Raw genomic sequence first — 5,719 nt, 5'->3', positions numbered from 1 at the left:
GCCGTGAGTCGAGGCTTCTCAATCGAAGCTTGCGAAGAAGAAGAAGATGATGTCTATTACCATGTAGATCAAGTGGGGGACGGTAGCTCTGGTCCATTAGAACTCAGGACACAGGAGCTCGGGGCGGCTATATCCGTCCACCTGCAGAAAACGCGCGAGACATCACGGATCGAAATCCTCATTGCTCCTCAATCCTCATCATCCGATCGAAAAGCCGAGTTGGCTCTGCGCAAAGAAAGTAGGCTGCAGCCAGGGAAGGCAACGACTTTCAATGACAGTCGAGCCTCGACGGTTGATCGATCATCGATCGCATTAAAGGTTGCCTCTCTATCAGGACCATCCTTTGGAATTTGCTAGCCGGCAGAAATAAAACCGGGAAACGGACGTCAACAGTTTTTCAAAGGAAGATGCGCGTCCGGCATTTGGGCATTCACACGGCAGAAAAAGATTGCTTTACCGTCGGAACTCGGGACTCGAGGAGCCAGGAGCTAGGGGCGGCTGATTGATCCAGAGGTGCGATCTGCACACGTCTAGACTTTAGAAAGCGATATGTTTCTGAACCGTAGGATCGAGCAGCAGGGTGGTAGCTAAGGAAGGTTTCAACTTCGACGCCAATCTGAAACAATGATCGAGTCGTCAAGCTGCAGCAGCAGAATTGAGAGGAAGAGTAGGGCTCGAATCTCGATCATCAGTGGAGTTGGTGCTGAAGAATCAAGATGATTTGTAAGTAGGCAACAGGAATAGCGGATGTGATGCGATTCCTTCCGGAAGGCTTCTTCCGGAACGACCCTAACGTATGGGAGTAATGGGACGCCACTGTCACGCCAGTCAAGACTGGGCTGAATGAGCCGGCTGATTGGAAAGTAAAAGAAAGGGATGAATCGTGAAAGACCCGGAGTCCGGACTGTGTTCCGGGTTGCTACTACAACGGAAGGATGCAAGCGTAGAATTATTAGAATTTGCACGAAGATGGAAAGTTCACTTTCGCAGCAGCAACATGTGTCGGAAAGGCTGAAAAAGCAACGGATCAAAACATGGCGTGCAACAGAAATTCGTGAACTGCGCGCTCTTGGGTGAAGTGCCCACAAAAAAAATTGCTGTAAAAAAAAACTTTTGATTTTCGTAGGATCCTACAGATTCCCACTTCGTGCAACGTGTTCTTAAAAATTCATCTTTGAAAATCCCGTGACTAGTCACGATTGAAGAGAACAATTTTAACTCTACAAAGTTCGTCTTTTTGGCTTAATCACCGTCGTATGTGAGCTGATTCACCGTCTTTTAGGCCAATCAACGTCGTATAACACTTCCTAATGCAAGAGTCTAAAGTCCACGTGAAAACATGAGCAAGATTAAACCCAACACTGCAAAGTATGTTCCTTAGGGTCTCTTTCCTCGCCACCCAGATGGGAGGCTCTCTCTGGGTGCACATGTTGGCACTTATTTGGTTTCTGAAACTTAGAGACCCTCTGCGTGCATCAATTGGGTGTGAGATTGAATCCACAAATTCTTGGTGGATTCAGCCTCTCTCTAGGTGCACATGTTGGCACTTATTTGGTTTTTTGAACCTTAAAGACCCTTCTAGGTGCATCAATTGGGTGTGAGATGGAGTCCACAAATTTTTGGTGGATTCAATCTCGCATTGCAAGTTCGTCCCTCTTGTTGAGCTTGTGCATGGAACCCTCTTCTACCGTGCAGTGCAGTCTATCAAATCTTCAGGATATATTTGTTTGGGTATTTTTTCACAAAGCAAGCCTTACCCAGCTATCGTGCTTGCGGCCTGGATCGTCAAGCCACTTGCCCCTGCAGGGTGCTCGCATCCCCATCGCACCTTGTAGGTGTGGAAACAACATGGCTCAAGTGCACACACCTATGTGTGCAATGAGCCCCTACACCAATTTCCATGATGATTAATGAACGAATGGTGGTGGAAGGTGAGCACTCGGGTGGCGGATTAGATATTTTTTAAAGAAATGGAAGATCCATTTGCACACCAACAACTTGAGCCTTGTGGAGCCTGCTTTGATCACTTCTTTCTGCTCTGTCTTCTTGCGCCTGTCACTTTCTACAACAATCAAAGTTTTTCAAAAATGATCATTGGTGGAAGTGAGAGCACTCGTGTGACTTAAACGGCAGTTGCCTGTCGAGCTATGGGTACTCATACTCGCGTCACACCTATTAGACGCAGGTCCTCGACAGCAGCAACTTAGCAGATAATGTGCTAACAGCTACACAAGCATTGTCCTAAGCATTGTTAAGCATTCCATCCACTTGAGATTACTAGTTTGAAAATCACCCATCTAGATGCGTGCAACTTTTGTTTTAATGCTAGAACCTTTATGCCTCACTTGGAACCTTTGTGATTCTTGATTCTTTCTTTCCCATGTTCCAATGCTAACAGAAAAGCTTTTCTAGTAAGCATATTATTCAAATATCTATACATCACACCATAAAACCAAACTCTTCACCAACATGGTGCCTTCCTATCAATGAAAGCAAACAAGTATTCCAAAATGAGGAACCCTAGATATCTCAAACAAATGTTATCAATTTAATTTTAGTTTCTAAAAAAGAATATGGCTACTTTATTATGAGCTCGAGGACGATTGATTACATTGTGTTTACTAAGAGTGTGAATGTACATACACAAATATGCTTTGAGAAGGATGGTGGCCATATACACATATACATACGTATATACATATACACACTACTTATGTGAGTGTTTTTTTTATTGAGAGGAAAGACAAAACATACAAAATTTGATGTAAAAATTGTTTTAAAAGCGAAAAGGAAGAGGCGTGAAAGAGTCTAGACAAAACATACAAATTTTAGAGTATGAAGGCACGAGCAAAACGTGACATTCCATGAAATGGAGCAAAGCGTGGGCAAAATGGGACCTGATTTTCCAATTTTCCAGTTTTCCAAGTCATCCTTTGGATTTGTACTAATCTTCTAGCTACTTTGGTCGGTTAAATTCAAAACACGTCCCGACTTGAGGCTGCCAAAACATTACAAATTTTATTAGTGCAAAAGCTTCACAAACCTGTTATGTTTCCAAAGCGAAAAGCAGGGAGGAACTAGAGGAGGCAATATCTGTAACTAGGGGAGGACTATGTGCAACAACTAATGGAGGAGAGGTGGTTAGTAAATTAATTAAGGTCGTTGGGGGCTACTGCAATGGCGACAAGAACAAGCTGAGAAGAAGCAATTGCGAGCTTGAGAGTTGCCATGGCTATGGAAACATTGCCAAAAGAGGTGCTAATAGTTATGTTGAGCTAGATCATCTTTTGTTATTGATCTCATCTTCTTCAGGTTGTGCTTGTTCGTTGCTTGCATTATTTTCTTCATCTTCTTCTTCATCATCTTCATCTTCTTCACCTTCTGGTTGTTCGCCATGGTTGATCTCCATCGTAGCAGAGATCGCCTCCCATTCTCCTCCCGCCTCCGCCTCGCTTTCTTCATCTTCTCCTTCCTCGCCCTCACCCTCTTCTCCCTCTCCTCTTACCCCTTCCTTTGCTCCCACCTCCCCCCCTCCCCCTCCTCCTCCCTCCTCCCCTTCATCCTTCGTCCCTCCCTTGCTCTCTCCCCCCCCTCCCCTCCCTCCTCCCGCGATTTCAACCTCACCCTCCTTGATTTCGCCGGCATCGACCTCAGTGACTTCGACATGTCCCGCCAGGCTTCCATCATTCTCGACGCCGCCTGGACTCCCTCCCTCTCCGAGAGGATCTGGACTTCTCTCGGCCTCGGTAGACAGGACGCCCTCCGCCGCCTGGAAGCTGCGAGATTGAAGTTCGCACGGGCAGGGCAGAGGCTCCCGATGCAGTTCTCCAGTCACAGGTACGCGGCCTACTGGCCTAAATTTAGAAGCTCTCTCCAGAGCTGGGTTCAGAGAAAGCGCTACGAGCCCCGGATCATGAGCTCCCTAATTCGTCTGGTGAAAGATCCCATCGACAGGTATCATCTCAAGAAAGGTGAGCACGATGTTCGCCTCGGCGAGCCTTACAAGACCTGCGCCGTTGTGGGAAACAGCGGGATCCTGTTGAACCAAAGCTTCGCCAGCTTCATCGACAGTCACGACATGGTTATCCGTCTCAACAATGCGAGAACGGCCAACTTCCAGCGTCATGTGGGCTCCAAGACGACTTTGGCATTCATCAACAGCAACATTCTTCACGCTTGCACTGGTAGGGATCGCTGCTCCTGCCATCCCTATGGACCAGATGTGCCGATTGCTCTCTACATTTGCCAGATTGTGCACTTCATGGACGTCACGGTCTGCGCGGCCTCGGACGAGACTCCCCTCATAGTGACAGATCCTCGGTTTGATATCTTGTGCAGTCGAATCGTCAAGTATTACTCCATCAAAAACTTCGTGGAGAGTACAGGAAGGCCGCCTGAGGATTGGAGTGAGGCTCACGACGGGCCTATGTTCCACTACTCCTCCGGGATGCAAGCCATCATGCTTGCTTTGGGTATCTGCGACAAGGTAAGGATGTTTGGATTTGGCAAAGCTCCCGGTGCAAAGCACCATTATCATACAAACCAGCGGGGGGAGCTTGACCTGCACGACTACACCGCCGAGTACCAATTCTATCACGATCTGGTGCAGAACAGGACCTCCCTCGTACCCTTCCTCTCCGAAGCAGGGTTCTCGCTTCCCCCAGTAGAATTATACGAGCACATTGATCGTACTCAATAAGTACGCATAATCAAATGAGCTTACAATTTTGTGCTTCTCCTCGTGTGTCGTTCAACCGTCTCTGAGTCTAATCAGCTCAGATTTACTGGTCAACTTCCAATTGAATGGATCACGGGGAAAACTTAAGTTCGCTTGTACTTTCTTGGCAGCTAAAATGTCTGCTGTTGGCTGCTGTACTGCATGCGGACAGTTTGGCTTGGATCGCACTTTTCTCTTGGATAGATGGTCTCAGAAATGGTTCGATCGAGAAGCCTTGATTCACGGCTGGAGATTCAATGTGGCGACTCAGCGTCCTCTATATTACATCCGGATTCCGGGTAGCAACCAATTAAAGTGGCGTTCTGGCTGGGATCTTTTCGTGAAAGCGGAATAAAGTCAGATGTCGGGCAGATTCGACACACAAGATGGAATCACCAAGAAGGTAAGGTCGATCGCCACAGGAAGCATTGGCAGAATGTGTGAATCAGTAAATAATTTTATCTGGAAGTGGACATATGACCAAGGTTTAGGAAGCATGACAGGTGACGACGACTCTGCAAGAAGAATTCTAGGCTGATTCATGAAGGATGGGAAAGCTTAAATTGCAATCACAGCGCAAAACATCTCTACAGAACGAAGCTCAATATCTGAACCAATGCATTGCGTCCTAATAAACTTCCAAATTCACAGACCTGCACACACGAGCCTGATCTTAACTCGTTGCTTGCGCAAAACTCGAAACCAATTTGTTGAATCACATCGACGAGCTGCAACCTTCGTTATGCGAAATCGCAAAGATCGAGGTTGTTTCGATTTTAGTAAGAAAGATTGTGTTTGCATTCCTCCTCATTCATCAAAGCATCAAAACCAATTATGGCGCCAATGCTCGCATGTGAAGGGAGGCTTTATCCTAAGCTTTAACATACCAATGTGCATCGCTAATTTCATGCTCTACATGGCATACACATCTAAAAGACCCGACATTGCACTATCCTTCACATTATATACTAGCATGGTCCTCTAGTTCTGTTGAATCCCTTG

General features: G+C 46.5%; 1 pseudogene across 2 annotated transcripts; it reads left to right on the top strand.

Annotated features, from left to right (window-relative positions):
• Positions 1-3,319: 3,319 nt before the first annotated feature.
• LOC147900903 (beta-1,6-galactosyltransferase GALT29A pseudogene) lies at positions 3,320-5,360 on the top strand (annotated as a pseudogene). 2 transcript variants are annotated; one of them, XR_015541169.1, is made up of 2 exons: positions 3,320-5,120; positions 5,221-5,360. The product of XR_015541169.1 is annotated as a beta-1,6-galactosyltransferase GALT29A pseudogene, transcript variant X1 (transcript). The 2 variants fall into 2 exon arrangements; XR_015541170.1 differs by having other exon boundaries at positions 5,209-5,360.
• The last annotated feature ends 359 nt before the right edge of the window (positions 5,361-5,719 follow it).

Source organism: Dipteris shenzhenensis, chromosome 6, assembly GCF_047967505.1.
Source record: "Dipteris shenzhenensis isolate YYH24624 ecotype China chromosome 6, Dip_SZ_1.0, whole genome shotgun sequence".
In the NCBI taxonomy this organism is placed as follows: domain Eukaryota; kingdom Viridiplantae; phylum Streptophyta; class Polypodiopsida; order Gleicheniales; family Dipteridaceae; genus Dipteris; species Dipteris shenzhenensis.
The sequence above is the reverse complement of the archived record's forward strand: the minus strand, read 5'-3'. Positions and strand labels throughout refer to the sequence as shown.